This window comes from Phoenix dactylifera, unplaced genomic scaffold (assembly GCF_009389715.1).
Source record: "Phoenix dactylifera cultivar Barhee BC4 unplaced genomic scaffold, palm_55x_up_171113_PBpolish2nd_filt_p 000836F, whole genome shotgun sequence".
NCBI lineage: Eukaryota > Viridiplantae > Streptophyta > Magnoliopsida > Arecales > Arecaceae > Phoenix > Phoenix dactylifera.
In genome coordinates, this window is record NW_024068201.1 from 125,355 (window position 1) to 139,077 (window position 13,723).

General features: G+C 42.8%; 1 pseudogene; it reads right to left on the reverse strand.

Moving 5' to 3' along the window:
* Positions 1 to 10,241: 10,241 nt before the first annotated feature.
* LOC120107359 lies at positions 10,242 to 10,339 on the reverse strand (annotated as a pseudogene).
* Between the last annotated feature and the right edge of the window lie 3,384 nt (positions 10,340 to 13,723).

Genomic DNA, 13,723 nt, shown 5'->3' on the forward strand with positions numbered 1-13,723 from the left:
GTCGGGGGGTAGTGTTGGGGGAAAAACATAAGGCATCCTGGAGCAGAGGGCGCCGACCAAGAGGCGCCGACCTGGAAGCACCCGACCAGGAGGCGCCAACCAGGAAGCGCCCGACCAAGGGGCGCCGACCAGGAAGCGCCGACCAGAAAGCGCCGACCTGATGACACTCCGACCAGAAGGCGCCGACCTAACGACGCTCGGACCAAAGGCACCCAACTTGGCAACTGGCTCGGTTCGGCACCGGACCAGGGGCCGAACTCCGAAATGCCTTGTCCAAATATTCGACCCCGGCCTAACCCCGTAAAGGAGCCTAACTCCAGATACTCAACCTCACCGTATCCTGTTACTGTCGTCAAACCATTAATGCGCATGGCCTCTGCAGGCCTCCGGCGCACTCAACCATTAAATGAGCATGGCTCATGATGATTTCCGGTTCACTCAACCATCAAAGCGTATGACCTCTCCTGATCTCCGGTTCACTCAACAATTAAAGCGTATGGTTCCTGTCGTCTACGGACATCGAACCCCTTACGGCAAACCCACTTGGCTACGGATGATGGAATGATTCAACGATGACTTAAGGGCTTCGACCTAATCTCCAACAGTAACAGTGTTGACTCACACGATCGGGCATTTATTTCCACTCCATGCCAGATTGTACGACAGGCCGTTTGCCCCGTCACATCACAGGTAACCCAGCTCCCTCTATAAAAAGGGAACTCCTCCATTTTAAGGGGGGCTGGAAGCTGGAAACTCTAATTTTCTACTACTGTCTCCATTCTTACACTTGCCTCCTCTGACTTAAGCATCGGAGGGCCGGCGCCGGAAACCCCGGCCACCGGCTTCTTGCAGGTCTCCCGGAGGACGCCCCGCGCCGACGGACCGCCACCGATCACCGCCGATTCTCACCGAAGCTCCCCCTTCCTGGCCCAGCGGTCGCCCCCAGGTCCAAATTCCAGCAACACAAAGCTTCTTCATTCCGTCTTCATCCCAGCTCCCATCCTTCATTCCATTCTCTTCTCAGCATCTGTATCTCCACGTCACCACGGAGTGGATCAACATCCCAAGTGCATCCCGAGCTCCATGGAATCCCCTGTTTCGGAACCACTCCCAGCCGGTATGCCAGATTGACTCAAACCAATCCAAGCATCCCACGTTCGGCCATCCGTGGATCATGTCCCAGCATCCTTATCACCTTTCGCATCCGATTCCTCCCAGCCAAATCTAAACTTCCCATATTTTCTTTCTTCCTCCGAACACCAGCATCATGCACGTCGTCCCCCTGGCTCAATCCATCTTCCTCCCAACTTCACACTCCCAGTTCATTTTCTCTTACAAATCCAACCAAACTCCCAGCCGAGATCTTCTTAGCTTCCCCCTCGCGCCTGTGCCCATCTTCTCTGTGATTCCCTGCATCCAATAGATTCATCTACGAATTCTCAAACTTCCCAGCTTCTTCTGGAATCCCATCTCCTTCCGTTCGTGAACATTATCCCCACTGCATCATCCCGCATCTTTAGCCGTGGGCATCAATCATCATCCCCGTCCTCGCTATCCCCTGTTCCCAGCTCGTTTTATCTTCATCCGAATCATCCCAGCGTCCAAGCCAATCGTCACCCATCCGACTTAATCTCCCAACGTCCAAGATCTTCTTCCGGACTCCCAGCTTCCACCGTGAAAATCTTCATCCACGTCCGCAGCATTCCAGCCGTTCGGGTTGACTCCATCACCCACGTCGCATCCCCTGCTCCGCTAGATCTAAGCCAAGATAGATGCAAATCCAAGCTTCCCAGCGTCCGGATAAACTTCATCTTTCTCTGTTTCGGAATCAAGTCTCAAACTCCCTCCGGATCACACGTCCTTCTGCATCCAAATATCCTCTGTTCTCAGCCGTATCCCTCTACCGAACTCAGGATCCGATCTTACCTCCCGGCTCATGGATTCGTCTCCTCTTCCGGCTTGATCCCAGCTCCTCCCAGCCGAGATCCCAACATCCAAGTTCATCCTCTGCATCTAGTTCGCATCTTTCCCAACTTCCGGATCATTTCACGTCCACAGATCCACCGTTCCCAAGCTTCCTTTCTTCCGGATTGAGTCCATTGACACGGGATAAACTCCAAATCCTTATCCAAATAGCATTCCATCCGAGATTCTCCCGAGCTTCATGGATCACGGATCATCACCTTCTTCTGCATCCTCCACATGTCCGGATCAACTCCATCCAGCAGCATGCCTTCCGCGTCCTTATCATTCCACTCTCACGTGAAGCGAAACAGAAGGGGGGTAGCCTATAAAAGGAGTCAAGTTGTGAAGGGGAGAAGCCATTCTCTCCTCCGTTCCATTCTTCTTCCCCCATCAAGCTTGGAGCAAGCCGAATCCCATGAAGTCAAGAGAGAGATTATTTTTGGGTATTCTGGGAATGATTTCCCAGAAGAGCTGAGAGGGAGCCGTTTTCAGTAGAAGCTACACCGGAAGGAGACGTCGAAGAGATGGAGGTAGCCATGATGGGAGCCCGCTGCTGTGCTGCTGCTGCCGTCTACCACTGCATGGAAGCCTAAGCTCTTCTCTAGGGCCGGATGTGGCCCTAACAAAGGGCCAAGGGTTTTGTATTTGTTTTATTTTTATTCTTGGAGTTGTATAAACTTTATTTTGCTCCTAATGAATATTTTATTTCATCTCATATTTAATTTCTGTGATTTTAAGTATGACGTTTATACAACTGTTCTTCATGATCACTAAGTAAATATAAGATAGTCCATGCTTTGGAAGATGCGGTGTCCTGCCACATTAGTTTAGGGTAGATATTTCATGCCAACTGAAGATGGATTATTCCCAAATTACTTTTGTGAATTTCTATTTAAATGCTTATTAGGCTTGTAGCCAATTTGCATGTTAATCCAAGAATAAATTAAAATACAAATAACCCTTATTCCGATGTTAGTGATGAATTTCTTGCCCTAGGTTCCCTCAAACTGATATCATTTTAATTGCATTTTCATTAAATTTCTTAGTTTAATTTTCTTTACAAATTTTCCTTTTTAAATATTATTTTTAAAAAAATAACTGTACCCCAACCCCTGTGGATCGATACCCGTAATCACTATCCTACCAGATACGTGCTATTGCGTAGTCTTTAAAGTTGACTATCAATTTTTGGTGCCGTTGCCGGGGATTGCTAGCATAGTTGTTTTTCTTTTCATAAAAAAAAAACTTCATTTTATATAATATATATATAAAATAAAATAAAAATATTTTATATTTTTTTTATTTTTTTATGTCCTTTCTCTCTCTTACTAATTTTTGATTTTTTTGATCAGGAATCGAAGAAGAAGTCTGGGACGATCAAAAAGGGAACTGCTGAAAAGGAATGCTGTAGAGGTTTGCTTTTAAAAAAAAATTGCTGGAAAAATTTTCTTTGGTAACATCTAAACCTTTCTTATTCAAATTGATTCCCAGTTTGTTTGAAATTTTGTGGTGATTGTTTGATTTTAATTTCAGTAAAAGTGTGAATGCATGTTTGATATACATACACCAATTAATCCGCACATAGTAAGGGCAATCACCCCAATAAGATAAGAACTGGATTTCATCACCAGATTTTTGCCCAAATTAGGTGAATCAATTCTCACATAGCTATCACGTTAATTAAAATCAATTAGACGTTGGCCCCTAGGGACATTCGAGCTCAATAGGACGAAGATCACCGAAAGTTGCACCAATTTCGCTCTGTGGCTCAGTTGATATCTAGGCAAGCTTTGTCCCAAGGGAGACAGTTCATCTGTTCGAGGCAAGTGGTTTTTAAGTGGGACCTTTGCAACGCATCGTGACCCCCCCACTTACCTAGGAGCTTACCTGGTCAACTCAGTTCATTAGACCGGATTGGAGGCTTAGGTGCCCTTTTCAAACCAGTTAGGAGTTGTCTAGTGATTTTAGGGCAAACATAAGGATTTGAAGTGTTTCTTTTAATGCATGCTTGACTGCACTTGACTGATCAGAAGAGTTTTAGTACATGCTAGGGTGTCGTTCCAGATCTCCTGAATTAGTACCTTTTGATTCTGAGATAGAGCGTTCTATTAGGGCCCTTCGAGCTGAAATCCGCACCTATAGAACTATAGGATCTGCTCCACTTGTAGAGATGGCTGAAGAACACCCCAAGCTGTTGAAGGAGTACTTTACTCCTTCCATTTATACCTCTCCATCTTGTATTCGACTACCTGATACCACTGCTGCTGTACACTTTATGATTAAGTCTAGTGTCATCCAAATGCTTCCCTCTTTTTATGGACTCAACAATGAAGACCCATACAAACATTTAGATGAGTTCCTTGAGATCTGCACTACTGTCAAAATTCAGAACTTCACTGATGATGCTTTGAAACTTAGGCTGTTTCCTTTTTCCCTTAAGGATAGAGCTAAACAATGGCTCCATTCATTAGAAGCCAATTCTATTCTCTCTTGGGCTCAAATGCAACATGAATTTCTAAAGAAATATTTTTCCATAGGAAGAACAAACCAATTTAGGCGTGCTATCATGAGCTTCTTCCAATCTGATGGTGAAGAATTTCATGAAACTTGGAAAAAATTTAGAGACTTACTCCGAAAATGCCCGCATCATCAAATACCCAAATGGCAATTAGTGCAATGTTTCTATGACGGGTTGTCTGAACGAAACCGTCAGATGGTTGATGCTTCTTGCGGGGGAACTTTCATGCTTAAGAGTGAGCATGAGGCATGGCAGTTGTTTGAAAACCTCAATGAAAATTCTCTCCACCATGCCTCCTCCGCTCGTCAAGCACCCCCGAGTTCTCAAAGAAAAGGAACCATATATGAAGTTAGCCAGTCCATAGGTCTATCTGACAAAGTAGATGCACTATCCCGCAAGTTGGACCAGCTAATGTCTAGAGAATAGCTCCCAAACTTTCCCCAAGCACAAGTGTGTGCTCTCTGTTCTAGTCCGTCTCATACTATTTTTTAGTGCCCTTCGGCAACACAATTCTCTGAATTTGTGCAAGAACAAGTAAATGCTACCCAAATGCAATCCCGACCCGGTAATGATCCATATTCTACCACTTACAACCTGGGGTGGCGCAACCATCCAAATTTCTCTTGGAAGCAGCAAACTTCCAATATCTCCCAGCCTTATTCCCAAAATGTTTAACTGTTCCAGAATGTTCATCCGAACCGTCCTCCTACTCACTATTCACAATTTCAACATGTCCCTCCTCCAGCACCCCAAAGAGATATGGCTTTTGAGCAAAAAGTTTTGACTGCCCTTCAAGGACTCGAAGCCAATACACAATTGTTGCACTCCCACACCCAGTCTATTGCCAAATTAGAAACCCAGCTAGGGCAGCTAGCGAGAGCACTAAATAAAAGAGAGGAAGGCAAGCTTCCAAGCCAACCAGTGAGTAATCCGAGAGGGCAGTACATGGCTCAAGAGACTCACCCGAATGATGTTCACCATGAACAAGCTAATGCCATGACTACCTTAAGGAGTGGACGTGTAGTAGACAATAAGATTGGGGAGGATAACAATAAGAAAGGTGAAGAAGAGGATAGCAATGTGTCAGATGAAAATCTAAAACCTTCTTCTTCTTTTTCTTCAGCTAGTCCACCTTCTGCCAAAACTCACATCTCAAAGGCCCCATTTCCTGAAGCTCTTAATTCACCCTCTCCCTTTGGCAAGAAAGGAACTTCACTAGAGGAGATGATGGAGGTTTTCAAACAAGTCAAAATCAACCTCCCGCTTCTTGATGCTATTAGACAATTTCCCTCCTATGCCAAATTTCTCAAAGACCTTTGTACCCAAAAGCGAAAATCTAGGATACATGTGCCTAAAAAGGTCTTCCTAACTGAGCAAGTGAGTTCTATTCCCCAACACAACACCCCTCCGAAATTCAAAGATCCTGGTGCTCCCACTATCTCCTGTGTCTTAGAAAATAATTTCATTGATCGAGCGCTCTTAGATCTAGGGGCAAGTGTCAACCTTTTACCTTACTCAGTTTATAAGAAACTTGGGTTAGGTGAGTTAAAACCAACCTCGGTATCCCTTCAATTAGCTGATCGATCTGTAAAAACACCACGTGGGATAATTGAAGATGTTCTTGTCAAGGTAGACAAATTCTATTTTCCAGTAGATTTTATCGTCCTTGATATGGAACATGAGCCTAATCCTAAGAAACAGATCCTTATGATTCTAGGTCGTCCCTTTTTAGCTACAGCCAATGCGAGTATAAATTGTAGAACTGGGGTGATGAATATATCTTTTGGGAATATGAAGGTCAAGTTAAATATATTTCGTGCCTCTGATCAACCCGCAAAGAAAGTTGAGTGCTTCCTAATAGATAAAATGAACGATCTTGTAGAAGAAAACCTTCCCTATATTTTGACAGATGACCCTCTGAAAACATGCTTGGCCCATTTTAACTCTGATAGTCAACTTTAAAGACCACGCAATAGCACGTATCTAGTAGGATAGTGATTACGGGTATCGATCCACAGGAATTGGGGTATAATTGTTTTCTTAAAAATAAAAATATTTAAAAGGATGAGTTTGTGAAGACTATTAAACTAAGCAATTTAATAAAAAAAATGCAATTAAAGGGATATCAGTTTAAGGGAACCTAGGGCAAGGAATTCACCACTAACATCAGAACAAGGGTTATTTATAATTTATTTCGTTCTTGGATTAACATGCAAATTGGCTACAATCGCTATAAGCATTCAAATAAAATTTCACCAAAGTAATTTAGGAACATCCATCTTCAGTTAGCATGAAATGTCTACCCTAAACTAATGCGGCAGGACACTGCATCTTTCCTAAGCATGGATGATCTTACATTAACTTAGTGATCATGAAAAAACCGTTGTATAAACGTCATACTTAAAATCACAGAAATTAAATATGAGATGAAATAAAATATTCATTAAGAACAAAATAAAGTTTATACAACTCCAAGAATAGAAATCAAAAATATAAAACCCTTGGCCCTTTGTTAGGGCTGCATCCAGCCCTAGAGAGGAGATCAGTCTTCCATGGAGTCGTGGGCGACAGCAGCAGTGGCACAACAGCGGGCTCCCATCACGATCGACTTCCTCTGCCTCAGCACTTCATTTTTTTTTATATGGGAAGTGTTTCCCGAAATGCCCCAAACTTCTCTCCCTCCTCTGTTTCCATGGGATTTGGCCTATGAGCTCCCCCCAGCTTCCTACTCGAAGAGGAGAAATCTCCTCCTTTTATAGCCTCTGTCGACCCCGTTATCTCATCACGTCGTGGGAAGATAAGGGCCAAGAAACTGACACGGGCGAGACGCGTAGCAGATTTAATCTGGGCGTTGGGATTATAGTCTGGGAACTGATTTCGTTGAAGAAGTCGGTTGCTCCCTTGGATGCAGAGGATGGCGAAGACGTGGATGTTGAGAGGATCTCGGACACTGCTAGCTCATGGGATGAGTGGAAGAAATCGCCACTTCTTCAATGCGTGGTGATGAGAGCACAAAAGTGCGATCTACACATCACTTAAATTAGTATTATTGCTAACAAATAATGATAAAAGTGCTGCATTAATATTATATTTTTGTGGGGTGCAGGTAATCATAAATCAAAGCTAAAATGCGCATTGGGTCTAGAAAAGATGCAATCACTGCAGGTGATCAGCCGACTGCATGGTTCAATCCCAGTTGCACACTAGAAGGAGCATTAGCCGGCTAGGTGCAGCCATATCCAGCAGCAGCATTTTCCCCATTTCGTGTGTCCATTTGAACTTCTCCCAGCCGTCCACGTGTTCAGCCGAGTCCCCAGCATCTTGCGAAGCATCCACCCAGCGTCCCTCATCCTTCTCTTTCCCCATTTCAAAGGCATCTAGAGTTCATGATTCATTCCTTCCAGCCGTCACCCTGGCATCATCCAAATCTCAGCATCTCGAGACCAACATCCGGCCGTCCGTGGCGATTCCAACCGCGTCCGTCTTCTCCGCGCGCGAGTCTCCCGTGAAGCGTCCCAGGATCCGCATCAAGCTCATCCGTTCGCTACCCAACCTCCCAACATCCTGCAGCCGGGATGCATACTTCGAACGACCACCCAATCATCCCGCGTTCGTGCAGCCGTCCGTGAAGCATCCTCCCACGCGTTCCACGCTCCAGCTTCTCCCGAGTTCCAGCCACATCAGCTCCCAGCCGTCCGCTTCATCCGCACGATTCCATCCCGATTCCCAGTTTCCTTCAAGCATCCCCAGATCTTCTCCGCGTACATGAGCCAACGTCCGCGTGCATCCCACGAGGATCGCGACCCAGCCTCCGTCTTCGTCGCAGTCCACCTCTTCCGGATTAAGCAACCGAAATCCCAGCTTCTCCCAGCGTCCGAGGATCCCGGCATCCCGTGATTTCAGCATCAGCGAGGCATCGTCCGCGTCCATCCATTTCTTCCGGATTAGCATCCATCCGTTGATCTCCATCGCGTTCGAGGAGTGGATCGAAGGCTAGCTTGATATCCCTCTCGGCTGGGAAGTTGGCTATTTATTATTCCTTCCCATTCGGTGAAACGGAGGGGGGGGGGGTCCTGTTATTCAAAGAAAAGAGAGAAGAAAGGGAAACAGAGCATGCTCTGTTTCCAAAAAGAATAGAAAAAAAAAAGAAAAGAAAAAAAGAGGGAGTTTTCTTTTATGATTATGGAGGGCTGATTTCTTAGGGAGGGAGATGGAGGAACTTTTGATGTATTGCTCTTTGAAGTAAACTCTAAACTTTTGCTTTTAATGATTTTTATTTATTGATATGTTTTTGATCCATGCGTAGTTATTTCGTAGATAGATCTTTAATGGAGTATGATTATTGATATATGGATTGCTTTAGTATTTGATTCGTCGTAGACGTAGAAAGCACGGCGAATGCTTAGAAATTGAGTTCATATGTTCATGAAACATATACCATGATTAGATCTATCCTACATTTAATCTTTAATCAAGAACCATAGAGTTTATTCCTTGGATGCAATATCATCAAGGGGGATTCCAGATCCCTACCATTTTTATTTCATTGAATTGTGTTTATTATTCTCTGCATTTAATTTCTGAAAATCAAAACATCATTTTAATCCACATATTTATTCAACTAAAGTACTAATTATATCTAAAAATTACGCTAATAATCTATAGATCGTTCCCTGAGGATTCGACCTCGGACTCCCGAGATTTTACTACTTGTGCGATTCTCCTGCACTTGGGAGAACAATTTTATTTTTGCATCAAGTTTTTGGCGCCGTTGCCGTGGAATGGCTTAGTTATTAGTATAGTTTTAGATTTAATTAGTACCCTATCAGTTAGATTGAACATTATAGTAAAACTAAAACTGAGAAAAAAAAAAAAAAATTTATTGCTGTTTTTTTTATTCCCTGGACAGTCTGCATCAAACTCTGATATCTGAGTAATGCACCGTCTGATTGGACTCAAATTTTGTCGGCTGGTGTAGGACACAAGTTTCTTTCATATGAACGGTCTGATTGATATTCTGAGATTTTTACGACCATTAAATTAATATACAACCTTGCTGCTGTCTGCTTTAAATTTTCTGTGTTTAATTTTTTTTAGAATCAGAATTTTATTATCATCATATCTCATTAACCCTTGTTGCTAATTGAAAATTGATAAGAACTTTAAGAAAAGATCAAGGGTAATCATTGAAAAAAAAAAAAAACAAACAAATAAATAAACTCTAAAATTTTGTATGCTAGGTTGGAATAGGGACAACACTGGACGTCTGAGTCGACAACCTTTTGACAATTCCTTAGATCACATTATTGAAACTTTTTCGCAAAATCTCAGATCTGGTGAGATGGCTGATGATGATGTAGGAAGTCACCATGGTAATGAAGGTAGACCCCCAGTTATGACACTTCGACAATACTTACATCCCACTAGGACTAGTCAACCTTCATGCATGATTATTCCTGAAAATGTAGGACACTTTGAAATCAAACCAGGAGTAATTCAACTGCTGCCCAAGTATCATGGAATAGAATCTGAGAACCCTTATCTTCACCTTAAGGATTTTGAGGAAATTAGTATCACATTTAGAGTGCCAAATGTATCAGAAGATGTCCTTAAATTAACCTTGTTTCCTTTTTCCTTGAAGGATAAAGCCAAAACATGGCTGAACTCCTTGAGACCTAGATCGCTAGGAACATGGCATGATATGCAAAGAGAATTCTTGAAAAAATTCTTTCCCGCACAAAGGACTAACTTTTTGAAAAGGCACATTAGTAATTTCTAACAAAAAGACCATGAAACATTTTATGAATGCTGGGAGAGATTTAAAGATTTGCTTCTCTCTTGTCCTCATCATGGGTTTGAAACATGGAGAACCATTAGTTTCTTTTACGAAGGGTTGTCTCCACAGTTGAAACAATTTATAGAGACTATGTGCAATGGTCTATTTCTGGAAAAGCAACCCGATGAGGCATGGGACTATTTAGACTCTCTCGCAGAGACTGCACAATTATGGGATACAGGGGATAGAGTGAATAAACCTTTGCCTAAGCCTACTAGCATTCCACACGGGGGCCTTTACAACCTTAATACTCAAGATGATATTCAAGCTAAAATGGCAGCCCTTACTAGGAAGGTAGAGGAAATTGAACTTAGAAGGATTGAACCCGTCAAGACCGTAGAACATAACAGCGAGTGTTGTAGGATTTGCGAGATGCCTGGCCATCTCATCACTGATTGCCCCACAATACCCGCATTCAAGGAAGTCTTGCACGATCAGGCCAATGTTATGAATACCTATCAAAAATCTTTCAATAATCCTTTTTCGGGTACTTACAACCCTGGATGGAAGAACCATCCAAATTTCAGGTGGAGGAATGACCAACCTCAACAAGTATATAACCCAACTCCTCCACCTCCGCACCCTCATTATGCACATGCACCCCCTCAAAAATCCAGTCTCGAAGAAATTTTGCAATCTTTCATGCAAGGTCAAGCTAAAATCAATGATGAATTAAGAAATCAACTGACAACGCTGACCACTGCTTTAAGTGCTCAAGAGAAAGGCAAGCTACCAGCTCAACCACAACCTAATCCTCAAGTCTATGGCGGTAGCAATGCATCATCTTCAACTTTGCATAAAGAACAAGCAAAGAGTATAATAACTTTGCGAAGTGGAAAGGTTATTGACCGACCAGTCCCAGAACAAACACAAGTCATACCTGATTCTGACCCTCCCAAGACAAAAGAAAAGGATAATGAAGAAACCGAAGCACCAACATCTACTGAAAAAATTGAATGTCCTTTTCCTGCACCATTTCCACAAAGATTAAAGCCCTTGCAAAAGCTTGAACCAAACTCTGAAATTCTTGAGCTTTTTAAGCAAGTAAAAATCAATGTACCTCTTCTTGATGCAATCAAACAAGTGCCTTCTTATGCAAAATTTTTAAAAGATTTGTGCACTGTCAAGCGTCGTTTAAATGTCAAGAAGAAGGCATTTCTGGCTGAAAATGTGAGTGCAATTTTACAGCATAACATTCTTCCTAAATATAAGGATCCAGGTTGCCCAACTATCTCGTGCATCATTGGCAATTTTAGGATTGAGCGAGCATTGCTAGATTTAGGAGCGAGTGTGAACTTGTTGCCATATACGGTATATGAGCAACTCGGGTTGGGTGAGTTAAAGCCAACAACTGTGACCTTACAATTAGCTGACAGGTCAGTGAAGGTCCCTAGAGGAATTATCGAAGATGTGTTGGTCCAAGTAGACAAGTTCTATTTTCCTGTTGACTTTATCGTACTGGACACACATCCGGCTTCCAATTCACCATCTCAGATTCCGGTCATCTTAGGATGCCCATTTCTTGCAACTTCTAATGCATTGATCAATTGTAGGAATAGTGTCATGAAGCTTTCTTTTGGCAATATGACTTTGGAACTGAACGTCTTTAGTATAGGCAAACAACCCAGTAAACATGAAGAAAGTAAAGAAGTTGAATGGGTTGAAACCATTGCGGAAGAATATTTGTTAAAAGAAACATTTACTAAATCGGCCGACAATGGTTTGATAGATTGGTGTTCTGAAGGTACTGCTGATGATACGGTCCCACCTATTTTAGATAACTCGGATGTCATGATGGTCAATGGGTGGAGACCGAGAATAGAGGAATTTGAACATTTGCCATCTCGAGGAGCAAAGATAGTACCATCCCATGAACAAGCACCTAAGCTCGAGTTGAAACCTTTACCGAAGGAACTCAAGTATGCCTTTCTTGGATCCAATGACACATTTCCTATAATCATCTCATCTGATCTGGATCATGCCCTAGAAAGAAAATTACTTGGTGTTCTAAAGAATCATAGAGGAGCTTTAGGGTGGTCTATTGCAGACTTGAAGGGGATTAGCCCTTTAATTTGCACGCACCGGATATATTTGGAGGACAATGCCAAAACCACAAGGCAAATGCAACGCAGGTTGAACCCTACGATGAGAGATGTGGTTAAAGCAGAAGTCCTCAAGTTGCTTGATGTGGATATTATTTACCCAATTTCCGATAGCAAGTGGGTGAGTCCTACTCAAGTCGTGCCCAAGAAAGCAGGTCTGACGGTAGTCAAAAATGATCAGGGTGAACTAGTTCCAACTCGTGTTCCGACGAGTTGGCGCATGTGTGTTGACTACCGAAAATTGAATTTGGTCACTAGGAAAGATCATTTTCCCCTACCCTTCCTAGACCAAGTTTTGGAAAGAGTTGCAGGACACAAATTCTATTGTTTTCTCGATGGCTATTCCGGATACTACCAAATTGAAATTTCACCTGAGGATCAAGAGAAGACTACCTTCACTTGTCCTTTTGGCACATTCGCTTTCCGTCGGATGCCATTCGGGTTGTGTAATGCACCTACAACATTCCAAAGATGCATGCTCAGTATTTTTGAAGAAATGAACGAGAAGTTTTTGGAAGTGTTCATGGATGATTTTTCTGTTTTTGGCGATTCTTTTGATGATTGTTTACTACATTTACAAGCTGTCTTAGCTCGGTGTATAGAAAAGAACCTGATACTAAATTGGGAGAAATGCCACTTCATGGTGCCAAAGGGAATTGTTCTAGGACATATTGTTTCATCGAAGGGCATGGAAGTTGATAGAGCTAAGATTGACTTAATCGCCAAGCTACCTGCACCCAAGACGGTTAGAGATATTAGATCATTTTTGGGTCATGCCGAATTTTATAGGAGGTTCATCAAGGACTTTAGTGTCATAGCCCGACCATTATGTAACCTCCTATCCCTTGATACACCGTTCAATTGGACTGAAACCTGTCAAGAGGCATTCGAAAAGTTGAAGTCTATGCTTAGCACTGCACCTATCGTGCGACCACCCGATTGGTCATTACCTTTTGAGATCATGTGCGATGCTAGTGACTATGCGATAGGAGCTGTCCTAGGACAACGCAAGGATAATAAGCCATATGTCATTTACTATGCAAGCAAAACTTTAAATGATGCTCCTTATTTGTTCAAGTATTGCAATGATCAAATCTTTAGAAGATGCATTCCGGAACATGAGATACAAAGTGTACTCTCTTTTTGTCATGCCAGTGCTTGTGGAGGACACTTTGCATCTAAGAAAACGGCAGCTAAGGTGTTGCAATGTGGTTTTTATTGGCCTACACTATTTAAAGATGCCCACGAGTTCTGTAGGACATGTGACCCATGTCAACGTGTTGGAAGTCTAACTCGTAGGCA